At 40.5% G+C, this 19,076-nt stretch overlaps 1 long non-coding RNA gene across 1 annotated transcript in view; it reads left to right on the plus strand.

Moving 5' to 3' along the window:
* The window catches only part of LOC142827227 (uncharacterized), a 61,269-nt gene extending 44,055 nt beyond the window's left edge, over positions 1–17,214 (plus strand). Inside the window, exon 3 of the long non-coding RNA XR_012901811.2 lies at positions 16,859–17,214. This is a non-coding gene — a long non-coding RNA (uncharacterized LOC142827227). The remainder of the gene's footprint in view (positions 1–16,858) is intronic.
* Positions 17,215–19,076: the final 1,862 nt, after the last annotated feature.

A 19,076-nucleotide genomic window follows, 5' to 3' on the forward strand; every position in this document is an offset into this window, starting at 1 on the left:
CGTCTGACCACTGCAAAATTATGGTTACAAAAATCTGGCCATGCATCAGCTAAGAAGTTGAGATATTTTTGGATGCATTTAGTACTCAGTAGAAAGTATTCACCATCATTTGAGTAAGTCTCTCAACATACTGCATCCTTAATTCCCTTGCCTAAAGGAAGGCTTTTTGTGTCTGAAGAATTCACATGAATGAGCACAACCAACTTTTACTCAAATATTTGTATTACATTATCGGTGAAAAGGGAATGGTCTAGAAAATATAGTGAGAAATTGATTTATAATAAAGCTAAATCCACTATAGGATTTAGAAATCTTTCCCAAGAAGATTTGGTTGCCTGAGTCAGGTCTGGAAAGATATGAATCTTTTCTTTCTTGTATTACAAAATATCCTTCTGATGCCATAATTCATTGATAACTCTGTATTTGCCCCATATAGTTGTAAGAGATTGTTAAAAATCTGTAAGTCTGTAGTGATAAGAAGAGCAGTGAAAGACATTATTAGTGAAATTCAATACTACATAAGGATTTGTGAAAGAAAGAATTGATGATATAGTATGAAATCTAAAAAATATGTAGCCAGTAAGTATGTTCCTTACTACTTAACTGGTCTCATTAGTTGTAATGAGACAACTTGACTTGGGTACTATTCAACATGTGTGAATGTGGTAAAATCTGCCCCCTAATGATTTTTGAACCAATTTTGGGGTGTTTTGCATGCCTAATAAAGAAATATTGTAAGTATTAGCATGGCTTTCCAGGACCTCAAATTTGGAATTCAGAGACAATTACACTACTTAAGATTTTACACTGTTGTTCTGAATTGCAGTTCTCAGATTTCCTAATTTGGAAGAAAATTCTGTAACAGATTTTATTTATCATTAGGTCCCACAGTTTTCAATTAAAACAATCATTTCAATATTTCACTTAATCAAAACATTTTTGAGACTAAACACTTACAAAATTGTGTCTAAAATATCTTCCAAAGTTAGAGTAGAAATGAAATAGGAGAAGACAATTTGTGAGGCTAAGGGCTCGACTCTATGCCCACTGAAGCCTATGGATAGACTCACATTGTTTTCAGTAGGCAACAGACTGTGCCTTGAATCCTAATTATATATGGTACAGAGATACAAAACAGTAAAAAATGTTTAGGTCAGGAAGTCTGCTGCTGTCAGACATCTCAGAAAGCACAATACCCTCACAAAGTAACCCATTGTATTTCATGGTGGAGATAGAGTTCCTTACTGCTTTCCTTAGTAATTGTAGCAGTAAGGAGGAACAGTGAACAGGCTCACTCTTAGCAAGGGGAAGTAATAATGTCTCTGATGGAGAAAAGAGGAAAGATGACTCATTTCATAGTTGCCTGTCCCAGACCTAAGGACATAGTCTGCCCTTGTATGCATGCCCATATCTTCCACTAACTTTAATGGGAGCTAAGTACACTTGAAGATGAGTGTTACATTGGCCATTTATTTAGATGCTGCATAATAGTTTGGAGAACTTATAGTCTAAATAAGCTTCTGAACACGTGTTGTTTCCATATGAGGATACTCAAGTATATTCTTGCTTACTTCATCACTGTAAGGAAATGCAGTCACAGCCTGGATATCAACCAACCATACACAAGCTATTTTATCCAAGTTATTGTACCAACTGATTCCGTAGCTACTTACTTTGGCTGTACTCTATTTACAAAGAGTGAATTCTATTGTACAGCATTAACTTCTCTAGTACAGCATCCTCGGGACCTAACCGGTGCTGAACCATGAGAGGTCAATATTGTCTATCATCATTACCAACACTTCCACTGCTTACTGGACTCTTAGAAGACAGTTAGGGGTATATTAGAGCTAAATAACAGCACAGAACACTGAGAGCCAGGTGTGATAGCTGTAAACAAACTTTATGGGACTGCAGGAAACTTGGCCATCCCCATGATAAGTGGACATCCAGCTAACTAAAATCATGCCAGACCACAGATGTTACTGGACCAAAGGGTCCTGGACTAGAGAGGGTCAACCTGTAGTAAAATGAGCTTATAAAATATTCATATTTGTGCACTTGCATGTGGTGGCACAAATATTTATATATTTATTTAATGCAGTACATAATACAACTCCTTTAGTTCATGAATTCTTATAGGGCAGACAATAAAAATCATGCAAAAGTTCAGACAATAAATACAGGCATATATTTACTAATATTACCTTCCCTAAAAGACATGAATGATGATTAAAACAACTAACTATCTTTATTAATATTAGTCACTCAGATATTTACATTCATATTCAAATAATGTCTAACATCACTCGATATCATGGACTACTGTGTTTAAGGCTGAGATTTTCAATGGAGACCTAAGAAAATTAGGTACTTACTCCCAATGAATTCTTAAGTCCCTTATAAAAATCCCACCCTTCAAGTCTCAGCATGCTAAGACCATGCTATTGCAGAATTATATCAGATTTTCTAGGTTTTTTTTTAAATTAAGTTTTGAACTTACATTTATGCTTTGATGGAAAAATCTGATACATTTTTAAATTACTCAGAAATTTAAATAAATAGCATTTTTTGAGGAAAAATATATTCTGTTTCTAGAAGATAACTCATTATTAAGGTTAGGTTTAAAGTTCAGTTCCAAAAAAAAACCCCAAAACAAAAAACAACCTGTGCCTTTTATATATTGAGTCCCTATATTAACATGAACTATTATTACCTCTTTGCTACAATGCTGTGTCTAGACCGGCATGATTTTGCGCAAAAGCAAATGCTTTTGCGCAAAATCTTGCCGTCTGTCTACACTGGCCGCACGTATTTGCTCGAGAATACTGACTTTGTAATGTACAAAATTAGTGGTTCTTGCGCAAATACTCTGACGCTCCTGCCCAGTGTAGACAGAAACGTTAATTTCTTGTGCAAGAAAGCCTGATGGCTAAAATAACCATCGGAGCTTTCTTGTGCAAGAGAGCGTCTACACTGGCACAGATGCTTTTGCGCAAAAGCAAATCTTTTGCGCAAAGGCACATGCCAGTATAGACGCTGTCTTGCGCAAATACTTTTAGCGGAAAAACTTTTCCATTAAAAGTATTTGCGCAAAATCATGCCAGTCTAGACGCAGCCCTATTGTTAGTATGCTAACTCAGATGACAGCAAGTAAGATTAGGCTTGCATAAGAACATAAGAACATAAGAACGGCCGTACTGGGTCAGACCAAAGGTCCATCTAACCCAGTATCCTGTCTGCCGACAGTGGCCAGCACCAGGTGCCCAGAGAGGGTGGACCGAAGACAATGATCAGGCGATTTGTCTCCTGCCATCTGTCTCCAGCCTCTGACAAACAGAGGCCAAGGACACCATTTTATCCCCTGGCTAATAGCCTTTTATGGACCTAACCTCCATAAAATTATCTAGCTTCTCTTTAAACTCTGTTATAGTCCTAGCCTCCACAGCAAGGGCTCAAACCTTAAACTTGTACTATAGATGTAGCCTGGTTCTGCAAACATTTATTCACAAGACTGACTTTAAGAATGCGAGGATGCATTTACAGATCTGGATCCTATGGGAACAACAGATTCCATTCCATCTTGTGTATCATCACAAGAACTGTGTACTTTAGTTCCAGTCTGTTACAGCTATAGAAATTCATTGAAGGCCATGGGATTGCATAGATGTCACTGAAGGTTTAAATGGGCCTGCAAAAACTTTTTAATTTGGATGATGATGCATGTATAAAAGAAAACCCACCTTACATGCCCAGGCTGAGTTTTCAGCACTTTCAATTAAAAAGTCTCATCTTTGCATTGAAAACCAAGTAACTTTGATACAGAAAGTGAAAGAAAATAAACATAGAACTTCTCAGTGCATTTTTACAAATCCACTTTATAGGGTAAAATAATTTTTAATGTAATTTGCAAGGATTGAGATGTTAATTATTAACAGTTTGATTTTTATGATGGAAAAGCTAGTTCAAGCTGCAATAGAAACAATAATATTGCCACTGTAATTCTAAAACAATCACATTTAAATTTCCAAATGGGGGACAGGTTGGATTTGAATGAATTGTTATGTTGCCAAAGAAAAATGTAGTATGTTCACTCCCTTCATGTTTGTAAATCTTTATTTCAGGCTTTACTCTCTTTAGCTAAATTATCAAGCCCTAATTACATCCAAGTCCTATAATTCTTATCAGCTTTTCACCATAGTCCATCCTTTCTTTTGTCTCATTGATCCTCCTTTTTTCCCATCCTTATTAAATCTCACTTCTCATGACTATGCATTGTGTCGACAAAGTGGCTGGTATTTGCAAAGATCTCTGAACGTCTTCCTCTATTTTCTCTGCCCTGCTTCTTTTGCCATTGTCAGTGAGACACTTTGTGGGCAGAGGGTTCACCATGTGGACATCTCATTGCAGTATGTGGCCTGAAATTTGGTTTTCTTGTAGTTATTAATCTACAATTATTTTCTCATTCCTCCTTTGAAACCGACCTCAAATGCATTGGAGTCATATGGTAAATGAAATGCAGCGTATCATTTCTGGCACATCTATAGTGATATATTCTGGTTGCTGCAAGCTTTGAACCTGCTAATTAAACAACATATGACACCAGTCCTAAGTCACTGCTGCCCAGGGTCAGGTAGTGTGTCTCTTATGGATTTTTCTGTTTTGTCTTCATAAAAAATAATAATCTGTCCTTCACCCGAACCAATGCAAACAGAATGTCAGGCTATTCATCTGCAGCCTGAAAAATCTTTGTTAATGATTGATGACAAGATGTGCAAATTAGGTCATGGATGGTTTAAGGTATTGTAGGAACAGAGCCAACAAACGGGCACATTTACAACCTCGTTATCCATCATACCTGTCTTAGCTGCCATATGGAGAATAAAATGCTATTACCTTGCGGAATAACAATTGCATCTGATTATTTTGCTCAGACCACTGTTAATCTTCTTTTCCATGCCACCATGTTGAGAGAGTAATTATAATGCTTCTATGAAAATGATTGTTAATGTGGGCATGTAAAAACCCTATGCTTCTATGCTTGGGACCTACTGCATGAGTATTTTGGCCCAGAGCTGGATTCAGTTTGTTTTTATTACAATAATTGGAGTGAATCCAATCCTCAAGAGACTAAGGACTAACAGGTAGCACTGCTGGATGGACACACTCTGCCCCCTCTCTCTCCCCTCCTCCCTGCCTCCTCCCCCCCCCCCCCCGAGAGAGAGAGAGAGAGAGCGCTACACAACCCTCCCCCTTCCTACGGTCCAAGAGCCTGGGCTCCAGTCCAAACCCAAATGTCTGCACCACAATTGAACATCCTTTTAGCCTAAAGCTGCAGTGTAAACATATACCTAGTGTGTAGGGCTACGTGGAGATCCTTTGCTGGTTCTATGGAAGTCTATTCCTAGACCCCAATCAGGGTCCAGCCAAATGCTGCCTATGGACACAATTAGTGCTATTTTCCCTATGTGTGTGTGTCCCGCTTTCCAGTATGCATTTACCTTTTGTTTAGTGTTCAGTATTGTGTCATGCCCATCCTTGTATATGCAGATCACCTTGGGTATGTTTACACAGCAGTGTTATTTTGGAATAATGTTATAGAATCATCAAGCTGGAAAAGACCTCAGGAGGTCATCAAGTCCAGCCCCCTGCTCAAGGCAGGACCAATCCTAACTAAATCAACACGGCCAGGGCTTTGTCACGCCGAGACTTAAACACCTCTAGGGATGGAGATTCCACCACCTCCCTAGGTAACCCATTCCAGTGCTTCACCACTTTCCTAGTGAAATAGTTTTTCCTAATTTCCAACCTAAACCTCCCCCATTGTCATATTCTGAAATAACATATTGTGTGTCTACGCAGCAAGCCCGTTATTTTGAAATAAATTTGAAATAACAGGTTTCTTACTCTGACTCCTGTAAACCTCATTGTACGAGGAGTAAGGGAAGTTAAGGGAAGAGTGATCTCTCTAACTGCGGTGTAGACTGCACCAAAAGTTGAAATAAACTATTTCAACGTAAGTTATGCAATTAGCATAGCTCTAGTTCGGTAGCTTATTTCAAGTTTAGCCCTGCTGTGTAGACATGCCCCTTCAGGCCAGGCTAGCTCTTTTGGGAGTCCCTTACCTTCATTTGAAGAAAGAGAGAGAATGTCCTGTCAGAGAGAACAACTGGGACCATTTTCAGAACCCTTTCTCTGCCCTTTGCAAATACGCCTCATCCTGAGAGCAGCCACAAAGGAGAACTCTTTTCTCTCAAACAGAGTCCAAAGGTCCCTCTGAAATGTGCACTGTGAAAGCATGTAATCCAAACTTCAACAGGGGTACATATGTGAAAGGAGGCAGAGCAAAAGCTGCTTTGTGAATTTTAATTCAGAATTCCTCACTTTTGCATGATTACAGCTTCAGATGTGAACTGGTTTTGCCCATAAATATACAGTAAGAGGGATCTAGAAGCTACATAATACAAAGAAGGTGTATTTAGACAGATAAAGTTCCGTGGTGATGGATGTGAATGGTACTCTCCATGAAACACAAACAGGAATTTAGAAAGGTCTCTAGCCATGAATTCAATAAAAGTAATGATTATGAAGGTAGCAGCAGAGCTCTGTCATTGCTTAGCAGTCACAAAGGTATTGGCAGCGTGAAAATGCTTGTTCTAAAGAACTCTAGGGAAATGTATAAATCTATTGTTGTCCTTTCCAGACTAAAAGAAAGTAATTATCTTGGCAGAAGTGAAATTCCTGTTGTGTTTGCTTTCCTTAGCACTTTGCTGAGAGGTCGTCCTTTAAACTTTTGTTAAAATAAGTAATGGCTTCTATCTTTTCTGCTGTATTGATCGCATAAGTATACCCATATTTGCCCATATTTCATTACATATAAAGGGAAAATATGTACTTGTGTGTAGTATTATAATGGGCTCCTCTTTGCCTTGATGGTTCTGAAACTCAGTATGAGACCAGAACAACATTAATGCTGTTTTCCCCTGACATTGTTTATTTTTTATTGCGGGAAAAATATACAACAAACAATGATGGATTTCTGACAATAGTTGCTTTTTCAGCCCTGTAATTTGTTCTCAGCTAAAAGAAAATGAGAACTGAGAGAAACTGTGAAATGGGAAATGTCTCCATGGATATCTGACACTTAAGCACTCTCTTGTGTGTGTTTTGTTTTGTAAGGTAGGTCAGTTCAATTGATACCAACTGGTTTACTAGAAAGCCGGGGGGCCTTATGTAGTCATCTGACCTGATTAAAGTTATCAGTGGCATTGGTTCCTGGCCCTACCTTGGCTATTTAACTTTTTTTTTTACCAATGACTTGGAAGAAAACATAATATCATCTATTAAAGTTTGCCGATGGCACAAAAATTGGAGAAACAGTAAATAATTAAGTATACAAGTTACTGTTACAGTTTCTTGGCACACTGGATACAAGCAAACAATATATGATTTCATATGGTTAAATACATACAGCTAGGAATGACAAATATAGATCATGCTGACAGAATGTAGGACTCTCCTAGGAAGAGGAGATAAAGACTGGGAGGACGGGGGGACATTTTAGATAATCATCTGAACTGGAGCTCCCTATGTGACACTGTGGCCAAAAGGGCTAATGCAATCCTTAGATATATACATGGGAATTTAAAGGCTGCACAGAATAGGTACTTGCATACCCTAATGTCCACATTTATGGGACAGATTTAGATGGACACTTGAAAACTGGACTCCATTCTGAAAGTGAAGGTCAGCTCAGAATGCAACTGAGAATACCATATTCATTAAATACAGAGAATTATTATTCACTGGTACAATGAATTGTGTATAAGAAACAATGCTTAATAAACAGTCTCCTGTCTTACAAGAGTGCTCCAGAAGATCTGTAACAATTGGACTCCACTGAAGCCAGATCTACACTATGGGGAAGGTTGGCTTAACGTATGCAATTCCAGGTGTGTAAAAATTGTAGCTGGAGTTGACGTACCTTAAATGCTCCCATTGACTTCCCTTATTCCTTGTGCGATGTAGGAATTCCAGCATCAATGGAAGCGCTCTCAGTGTTCGATTTAGCGGGTCTTTACTGAACCTGCTAAATCAAACTCTGGAAGATCGAATGCCGCAGTGTTGATCTTCCGGCCTTAGTCAAGTGGCTCAGCCCAGAGGTGGGTGGCAGTGCACAGCGCTGCTGGGAGAAGCTCTGGGAAGGAACTGCACCTTAAGAAGACACAATTCCACCTTTGTTTCCCACTTGCTCTTGTGAGCAAGTGACTCCTCCCTTTCTTAGGCTGTGTCCAGACTCAGGGGTTTTTTCGAAAAAAGTAGCCTTTTTTCGAAAAAACTTCACCTGCGTCTAGACTGCAGCCGCGTTCTTTCGAAATTAAATCGAAAGAATGCGGCTTTTCTTTCGGTGGTAAACCTAATTCCACGAGGAAGAACGCCTTCTTTCGAAAGTGCTCTTTCGAAAGAAGGCGTTCTTGAAAGCAAACAGGCTTTTTAGAAAAAGAGCATCCAGACTCACTGGGTGCTTTCTTTCGAAAAAGCGGCTTGCTTTTTCGAAATTCCGCGTGCAGTCTAGATGCTCTCTTTCGAAAGAGGCTCTTTCGAAAGTATCTTTCGAAAGAGCCTCTTTCGAAAGAGGCTTGCAGTCTAGACATAGCCTTAGGGAATAGCACCTTCTGCCTCAGGGAGTCCAATCTCTTACTCTGGCCAGCAAGAAAGGGAATAGCTTGCCAACTAACTCTGATCCCTCTACCATCCTTTTGCACACAGAACAAAGTATGGGGGTTGCTGAGTAAGGACTTTGGAAACAACGTAGGCCTAGGTGCCTACATTTCTATTCCCTCTGTTTTAAAGGCAACAGATTTGTCAGACCCAATGGTGCAGGCAATAGGGAAGTTCAGGGTGCCAAATAAATGGTTCACATAGTTTCTAGTATCAGCACCCCCACTATAAAATTATTTCAGTAACTCTGACCCATTTTGATACCCATTTCATTATTTCTATCTTTGATTAATCCTTAAGGGTTTGTGCAGGAAATCCCAGAGAGCTACTGATAATGAAAATGCGTCTCTTTTAACTGAGCATCAAATATGGGCCCTAAGCCAATTCCCTGGATTCAAACACCATCAGACTTTAAGAAGTTTGATAGCTAGCTACTGATCTGAATTTCACAGGCAAAACCCACCTCTGCTCTAAGTGCACACAATGCTGAATGTGTGTTCTTCCCTCCCTGCTCTTCTTTGTTCTCCTCCTGCATCTGGCTTAAAAAAAACCCTGATCTAAGAAATGCTGCATCAGATCTGGGAGGAATATATCACTGACTGTGGGTTTGTAGGCAGATGTTCAATACTGCATCCTGTGCCAGGGGACTTACTGGTTTAAGAATAAATCCCAGAGTTTATAACCCGGAGAACAGCTCGTCACTCATAGTTAGCAGGTTTCCAAGTTCTGCTTGGCCTGGATAGTTTGTTTTATCATTAGGCAAGGCCTAGGGCAGTAAAACTGCACTGCTGCTTCCCTCTGAACAGAAGGTTCTCTTGGTTGCAAGTAAGCTATTGTGTCAGTATAGAACAGCCAGAAAGCAAATGCATGGAAGGCCAGACACCAGAACGTAATTCACTGTATTTGTGGACATATTGCTAAAAAGAAAGTTGTCCTGTTTTTTCCATGGGATCCTGTACATCTCTAAAGCTGTTCAGTTTGTTTCTTCATGTGTTTAGTTGGATGTATGGACAATGTATCTTTTTTTCAAGGGTCTTTTTCTATGGTACTCCAATATAGAAAGCTGGAAAACCACATCTTCATCAAGTGGTAGCACAGCCAGTAACACAATAGTTCCAGCAATGATGTCCTGACATTGTGTAGCGATACTCATATCACAAAGTTCTGTCAGCATGATTCAACTTCATCATAAAATATCATGGCAAAATATTGCAGCACTAGGTTAGGAGGCCTCACTATGTCATGTGACTGCATGGAATGATGATTCTTTGTCCGTTTTGTATGGCCAATTAATTTCTGTAAAAACCCTTAGTCTCCTTATCTGACTGTAAGGAGCCAATTCCCAGTCGTGGATTGCTAAACAGAAATAGGCTTCTCCCTTCAGTGTGGATTTAGGTGCCTATTTCTGAGAGAGAGGTAAATTTTAGCGTCATCTAAGGTAGGTGGCTCCCTGCCTAATGTGCTGTCTTCTCTGAAGTGTATTCTAAGGCATCTCTCTCTCCCCGTTGATTGCACAGAGATCCTAGGTGCCTAACTCAGGTTTAGTGGATTACAGCATTATTCCTGTGATTCTCTAGGCCAGTGTTTCTCAAACTGTGCTCCGTGGAGCCCCAGGGGTTCCACGAGACATCTCCAGGGGCTCTGCAAGGTTGACAAACTGGAAACATCGATAGGTACAACACATACAATCAGTGGACTGCTGGGGCTCCGCATAAATTTTTATGCATCTAAAGGGCTCCGGAGTCCAAAAAGTTTGAGAACCGCTGTTCTAGGCATTGAAAAGTTAGATGCTGTGTCATTTAGTATTGCAATGCCTTTTGCGGCTGTGGCTCGTTGTCTGGATTACCTCGGTAACCTCTATTTTTCACCATTCTGTGAGGTTCAGGTTTTAATTAAATTCATTTTTTCCCCAAAGATTTTGTTTATATCTGTCAATATGTAATGAATGTTTAGCACACAAAAGTGCTGATACTACAGATTGAATTTAATTGCCTGGCCTCATCTGCCATGGGTCAGTATTACAAAAGATTAAGACCTCATCACATTACAGGGCTCCATATTCATTTTTGACTCCCATAGCTATAAGTGCAGACAAAGTTTTTCTGAGCAGCAGCCACATATTTCTTTATCTTTGATATGGTGCCAAATTCAGCAACAGTGCGGAACAAATTACAAATAGTAATAAGGAGATTAATATTCCTTTTACAGCTCTTCATTTTAAAACAATTTATGATTATAAAACTTGCAAAGGGTTTTTAATAGTAACACCTTCTTTTAGCTACTGTTCCTAAAAAAATCCACTTACCTTGTGTTGAGCTTTTCACCACTGAGGTAGATGCTCCTTGTAGTGCACATTAGCTGACTCACAGATACATAGCATTTCTGTTTCAAACTTTCAGTCAGAGTTGATACCAAATTCTAGGAAATGGTTTGGCCTTTGTGTTCTTAGAAGTGAAAACATGGAATATAAAATGAGGTAGATGTGGTAGGAAAATTGCTCCTAAAGTTGCAGAGAAATACTGAATTGTGCCGACTGCTCAGATTTGCAAATTCTTCTGGCTGAAAATGGACCTTTTTAGTTTTGAAATTATAAAATGAAAAAATTTGAAAATGTAGCGATGGCTGCACAACCTGCCAATTGCTCTCATGGCCAAAGAAGTTAATATTAGTACCTGCAAATTACTAGGAGTGGAAAGAAAGTTTGGATTAGTTTGTTAATATATGCATGTTGTTTCATTCTCCCTAAAGGATCCAAGAAACAAATTTATGTATGGACATTTAGCCAAAGGGCATTAGGGATGTTAAAATGGTTAACTAGTTAAATGATGGTGTTAAATCAGTTAACTGTTTTAATCTAGGTCCTGGTACCTAGCCCACTTCATGGCTCTGCCATGGCTGTAGGGTCCTGCCGCCTGGCCTGCTGACCCCTCCATAGCAGGAGCTGCTTTGGCCCCATGCAGATGGCTGCTGCCAGGGTTCACTAGCAAACGCCAGTTAACCATTTCACATCCTTAATGGAGATCAGCAATGCCAGATTCTCTAAATACTCAGTGGGAGTTTAAATATCCACAAGCATGCATCAGACCTAATTCTATGCCTTATCTCAAGGACACAAAATGTATAATAAGGCTATTAGTATACTGAACAGCAGTGCTAGAGGATGGAGCTGCTAATCAAATCAGCTTTTCTGACTGAGAAGAGCATAAAATAATAAGTAGACTTCCCTCTAGTAAAACTTGTCAGTGAACATCTGCCTTTACATAATTTACTTAATCCACGTGTTTGTATATTTCTTCAAAAGATCAATAATATATATGGAAAAGTACAATTTTCAAACTATAACCCTAATGTACTTACTCTAAAAAACCCACCATCTTGAATTTCTGCTTCACTATCCTCAAAAGAATGAGTGCTAGATCGAAAACTTATCTTTTTAATCATTATTTATCATCCCATTTTGATGGGACACAACTTCCTTACTATTACCCAGAGCCTGGCTAACAAACTGAAAAACTTCAAATATATCCTTTTGTCCTCCACCTTCCAGGTGGATACCCTTACCGTTGGAATACAGAATCTTTCTGGCTTTCTTTCTCTGCTGTTAAGACTGTTTCTCTGTGGACAGAGAATCAGTCTGTTGTCCAGTAGTTAGAACACTCACATGGGAGATGCAGGATCCAAAACTTCTGCTTCAGTCACAGCGTTACTTATCCCAGCAGATATAGCATTCACAGTACTCTGTAGTTAAAGCACTACTGTAAGAGGTAGGAGATGCCTATTCAAGCCCCCCCCCCCCCCCCGCCCCGGGTCTGGCAAAGCAGGGGGAATTGAATCTGGGTTTGCCACATCCCAGTGGGCTAAAAGTTATGAGGTAGAAACAGCACAACCTCCTCTTCCAATCAGAGTTTGATAGAGACCTTATCAAGAAGGCATGCTAAGAGGGTTTTATTTAGGCTGCTGACTTCCTATCTCCCCCCACCCATTTATTAATCACTTTGCAGTTTATATGAGAGAGAGTCCTGTAAGATCTGAAACAAAAAACAGGACTATGTAGCACGGCTACATTTCTATCACTATTCTGTAAGATCTGAGGCTGTGTCTACACTGCAGCCTTTGTCGGCAGAGACAATGCAAATGAGGCATTCATTAGCATTTCTCGCACTCTCATTTGCATAGTCTCTTCCGATCCATTTTACAGAAGAGGCTTTTTGGGCAAAAAACCCGCAGTGCAGATGGGGCCATTTTGCACAAAAAACTCTTTTGTGCAAGAACCCTTATTCCTCAAAAAAGCAGGTATACAGGATCTTGTGCAAAAAGGTTTTTTGCCCCGTCTACACTGCAGGTTTTTTGCACAAAAACCTCTTCTGCAAAACGGATCGGAAGAGACTATGCAAATGAGATAGCAAGAAATGCTAATGTGCACTTCATTTGCATTGTCTCTGTCGACAAAGGCTGCAGTGTAGATGTAGCCTGAGGCCTTTTTCTGCAGCAAAAACAGCAGCCAGAAGCTAAGTTTCAGAGTTTATATTCCATCATTGCACCAAAACAATGTAATATCAGGCTGTTAAGAAGGCACCTCTGTCCTAATAATACTTACTATGGGGTGGACAATAAAAAAAGTGGTTGCACTCCAGGGTTAGTATCTGGCAGGCTATTGTCGCTATGTTCACCTGCATCTCTGCTGGTATTGGGTGATTGCAGTTCCCATTGGCCACAGATGGCTGTTCACAGCCAAAGGGAGCAGTGGGAAGTGGCAGAGAATGGGACACGGCTTCCCACCAGTCCCATTGGCCGCAAACAGCCATCTGCAGCTGAGACCTGCGCTTGCCCAATACCTGCAGAAGTGCTGGTAAATACCTGTGGACTGGATCTGTCCCATAGGCTGATATTTGCCCACCCCAACCTACTATCACCAGATAAAGAAACAGGTCTCAAGTTGTTTGAAGAAAACTTCGATCACATTTGATCTGGCAAGAAACCACTTATCTACAGTTGTGATTGTGAATTTTATACTTCTCTTTTGTTTGTAGTCCCTACTTCTCTACTGTAAATTGATTTGGTCTTTGTCTTATTCTTTCATTGTTTCTGTCTGTCACTTAACTAATTTCACAAGCTTTGAATCAACCAAAGTGATGGGATAAGTTTAGTTCAAGAATTGTTTCAAAATGGCCAAGGTCTGATGAAAAATACTGCTTTGCTGTACTTTAGTTTAAAATGATTGGCTAAGGTATAGCTATGTAGGATCCACATTTTAACTGTATAAACTAAGGTTTAGTTGGAAGATCTTAACTTAACAGCCCAAGGTCAGAGCTGTCAGTCCTCACCACTCTGCTGACCATATTTTATAGAAGCCAGAATCCCCAGATAATCTAATCTTGACTGGCCATCAAAAAAAGTTAATTTGCTTTATTGGGAGTGATGAGCATAATATGCTTAGAGAGCGCCTTTTGTCGATCAATTGTTAATAAATAAAGGTTTAAGATATTACTGTGCCAGGCTCTTTCTCTGGTAAAAGACCCGGCAGATCCATAAAGTCCTGAGTCCACTGGGAATCAGTGTTATCCCTCACCTTACTGAGTGGTACAGTTGGGTCCCTTACTCCTTCAGGGTATGTCTACGCTACCACCCTAGTTCGAACTAGGGTGGTTAATGTAGGCAACCGAAGTTGCAAATGAAGCCCGGGATTTGAATTTCCCGGGTTTCATTTGCATCTTGCCTGTCGTCGCCATTTTTAAATGTCCGCTAGTTTGGACTCCGTGCCCGCGGCTACACGAGGCACGGACTAGGTAGTTCGGATTAGGCTTCCTATTCTGAACTACTGTTATTCCTACCGTTATTCCTATGCTATGGAGAAGATCGACCCTCTGGAGGTTGATCTACTAGTGTTTGAGTTAGTGGGACTAGTGTAGATCCCAAAAATTGAATGCTAAGGGCAGCCCCCAATGGTATACTGTACTCCTCCTTCTGCAAGGAGTAAGGGAAGCTGATGGAAGCATGTGTTCCTGTTGGCCTCCCGCAGTGTAGATGCTGTGGTGGCTTGGCTTAAGGGAAGCTGAATCCAACTGTGCATTTTGCCTAGCTAGATGGTATATCTTAAGCTGACCTGCCTGGTCTAGTGTAGACGTAGGCTGAGTGTGTTTAGATGCCTACCAACTTCCCCTCCTTCTTTAGGGTGCATGGGGAGGGAAGACACTACTATCCAAACTTAATTAAGATATACTATGGTGTTATTATTATCTATAGAAATGTTAAAACTTTTTTCTCAGTCCTACTGAGATCTTGGCCTCAATTATATCTTGTATTAATAGAGTTCATAGGTTAATTATAGATTGAAAAAAGTCTTTACTTTTATCTCTTTTACATTCATCGCCTTCCAGTGTCATTGGCCGTCCCTCCCTTCTTGCCTTTTGAGGAAAGGTAAATGGAGAAAATGTGATTCTATATCAAGTATTATTCCATAGATTTTTATCATGTACTCTCTTATTCCCCCTCTAAATGTAACAATTATAATATTTTTGATATTACTTCCTTTAATCCTTTCAATACGCCTTTTTGTCCCCACAGTTATATTATATTATTTTTGGGACATGCTATGCATTATTATTGCCTAATACACATTTTCATCTCTTACAACCTTTATTGGTTGTAAGAGATGGTACTTGGTCCTGCTGTGAGGGCAGGGGACTGGACTTGATGACCTCTCAAGGTCCCTTCCAGTTCTGAGATGGTATATATCCATATATTATTATTATATTCCATGTTTAACAATCAGCCTAATTTTCAATCTAAATCAAAATGTAGGTTGCAATCTTTCAACTTATCTGGTTTGTAATGGGAAAAAGGAGTGGATAGTGAGGCAATAGATGGGGAAAGAGGTTTTCAAGCATAGTTTTTAAAAAATGCATTTTCACCCCATTTCTCAGATGACAAATATAACATGATTGATTACATAGCAAAAATTAGCAATGTGAAAGTCTGAGTGAAAAATAAGTATTTTCTAATACAATCTGAACTCAATTGTCTGGCAAGATAGCACAGCAATTACTTTAAGACCTTTCTGAACAAGCTAATGTAATTTTTAAATTCCACTATTTTAAGGCTTGACAGTGATACAACAAAAGGAAATCTGTACAAGATCGTATCCTCCCTTGTCTGATACGCAGTGCAACTCCCCAAGTTGGAGCAGAATTGGGCCTAAGATGCATTTAGAATAATAGTCAGTGGGCTAGAGTCTGGTCTTATTTGCCATGATGGAAAGTAATTCCAATGGCCTTGGAATTATATTATTTAACTGCTGAGTTCGTATAAGTGCACAATTAAGTAGTATAAATGAAATGGCAATTAACAAAATAAAGTATTGAGAAAAATTTTCTTCCAGGCACACAAGCCAAAGCCTACTGTGGGATATGTGCATACATTTGAAGAATAAATTATCTTCTCAAATAGGGTGACCATAATTCCCTATGCCCAATACAGGACACTCAGGGGAGCGGCTGCCAGTGCTCGGGGCTTTAGCCCAAAGAGGATGGAGGGCTGCTGTTACTTGGGGCTTCAGTCCCACAGTGTGTGTGTGGCGGGGGGAGGAGCTGCAGGTGCTCAGGAATACAGCCCCTGTGGGGAGGGGGAAAGAGGAGCTGCAGGTGCTGTGGGCTCCGAGTGCCTGTGGATTCCTGTCAATCCTGTGCTGCTGCAGGGGTGAAGTTCAGTGCTGCAGCATGCAGGGTGGAGAGTGCGGGGGAAGGGGGAGAGCCGCTGGCACTTGGGGCTCCAGCTCCATAGTGGAGGGCGGGGAGGAAATGCGACAGAGTGGGGACCAAGCCCAGGAATTGGGGCCTCAGCCCTGTGGTGGGAGCTGCCTGAGAACGGGGCTTTGTTTTGCAGCTGGGACCGCCCTGGAACAAAGCTGAGTTTCATGGTGGCAAAAGGGCTTCGACCCCACAGCAAGGGCCACGTGGAAATGGACCTGCAGCCAGTGTTGAGGGTGCCAGAGAAAGGGTTTCAGCTCTGGGGGGAGGGGTGCCAGAGGTCAGGGCTTCAGCTCCATGTTCTGGAAAGGCTGGCAGACTTTCCCCCTTCTTTAGGGTGCATGGGGAGAGAAGACACTACTACCTGGTTTCTTTCGATGTTTCTCCCTCAGCACCCTGCCTGACTCCAGACCCCACGTGCTGGTACCTGCTTTATCACCAGTCACAAATAGGAGGCTGCTGTGGCTGCGCTGACCGGGGAATTCCAGGACTAGCAGGAGGTGAGCAAATATGGGATATTTTGCCCCCTTTAAAAAAAAAAGGCAGTCCCGATAAAAACGGGACGGGTGGTCGCCCTATTTTGAAATCTCAGCAATGAAGTCACAAGGAAATCAGGATTGCTTCTTGAAACTGAAAGAGATTTTCAGATCCCAGAAAAAATGTGTACTAGTATTACAAATAAAACATTATCATTGCTCGTTCATCTGGAAAAGAGACTGTAATAGGGAGCACTGTCTATTAAAGAGAAAATAAGGGCAAAAGAAATGTTGAAGCTTTTCTGCAAGGTTTCTTAGCGTATATCTCCAAAATAAAGAAAACACATTTTGTCCAGTCCAAGCTTCTGGCACTGAGAAACATAAGGACACCCAGAGTACTGGGGCTGCATCCGTGCTCCTCTTGGCTAATAGTCATTGACAGATCCATCCTCCAATAACTAATCTCAGTCTACATCTAGACTACAGGTTTCTTTCGGAAGAAGCTTTTTTAGAAGAGATCTTCCAAAATAACTTCTCCCGAAAGAGCATCCACACTGCCAAAGCTCATCAAAAAAGTGATCTGCTTTTTCAAAAGATATCGTCCACACTGAATGGGCGGTCTCTCTCGCATGTAAGCTGTGATTACTATGGATGGAGTGGTCACCAGGGCACCTGTGCTTTCTCTTCTTTCCTCTTCTTTCAAAAGAATTCCCTTTTCCCCATCCACACATGCCTTTTTCCAAGAGAGCTCTATTCTTTCTATTTTTTTCCCCTGAAAGAACACAATTGCAGTGTGGACGTAAGTGATTTTTTTTTCAGAAAAACTCTGTAGTCTAGACATAGCCTCATTCTTTTTTTCAACCCATTTATACTTTTGGCCATCACAGCATCCCCTGGAAATGAGTTCCACAGGTTTACGGTGCATTTTGTGAAGTACATCCTTATGGTTTTTTAAGTCTACTGACTCTTAATTTCATTGTGTGACCCCAGGTTCATTGAAGGGGTAAATAACACTTCCTTATTCACTGTCTCCACACCATTCATGATTTTATAGCCCTCTAATGTATTCCCCATTAGTCATCTCTTTTCCAAATTGAATAGTCCCAGCCTTTTTAATCTCTCCTCTTATGGAAGCAGTTTCATTCCCTTAATCATTTTTGTTTCCTTTCTATACTTTCCCCATTTCTATTACATCTTTTCTGAGATGGGCTAACAAGAACTACATGCAGCTTGCCAGATATGGGTGTACTATAGATTTATATACTAGCATTATGATGTTTTTTGTCCTATTATCTATCCTTTCCCTAATGGGTCCTAACATTCTCTTTGCTTTTTTGACTGCTGCTGCACATAGAATAGATTTTTGAAAGAGAACTATCCACAATGACTACGTGATCTGTCCTTCAGTGGTAACAGCCAATTTAGACCCCATTATTTTGTATGCACACTGGGGATTGTTGCTCAGTGTGTGTGTATATTACTTTGCCTTTATCAACACTGAATTTCACTTGCCTCTTTGTTGCCTAGTTACTCAAATTTGTGAGATATCTTTGCAGACAGTGTTGGACCCAACAACCTAGAGTAATTTTATATAATCTGCAACTGTTTGCTCCTTTTTCCAGATAATTTATGAATATGTTGAACAAAACTGGTCCCCTATAGGCCCCCAAGAATGCTGCTATTTACCTCTTTCCATTCTAAAAACAGTTTCTATATTTTGTTTTCTGTCTTTTACCAGTTACTGGTCTCTGAGAGGACCTTTCATCTTGTCCCATGACTGCTTGTTTGCTGAAGTCTTGGGGCAGGGAATCTTTTTTTGCATCGGGGAACAATGACCCACAGACAAATCAGTTGGAGGCCACACAAAAGTGAGAAGCAAAAAAACAAAAAAATAAAAAAAACCCAGCCATGACGTGGATCCTGCTTAGAAGAGAAACACCAGTTTCTGTGGGCCCTAGGGTCCAAATATGGTAACCCTAGTGGGGCCCAGATTGGAGTGCAGGAGTGGGCTGGGTTATGGGGTCTGGACAATGGCAGAGGAGGGTACTTACCTGGCTCAGCTCCCTGGGGATGGACCTGGCTCCATCACTTCCAGATGCTGCCCTCTGTTGCTCCTATTGGCCACTTCAGACCC

Source organism: Pelodiscus sinensis, chromosome 2, assembly GCF_052426305.1.
Source record: "Pelodiscus sinensis isolate ZL-2025 chromosome 2, ASM5242630v1, whole genome shotgun sequence".
Lineage (NCBI taxonomy): Eukaryota > Metazoa > Chordata > Testudines > Trionychidae > Pelodiscus > Pelodiscus sinensis.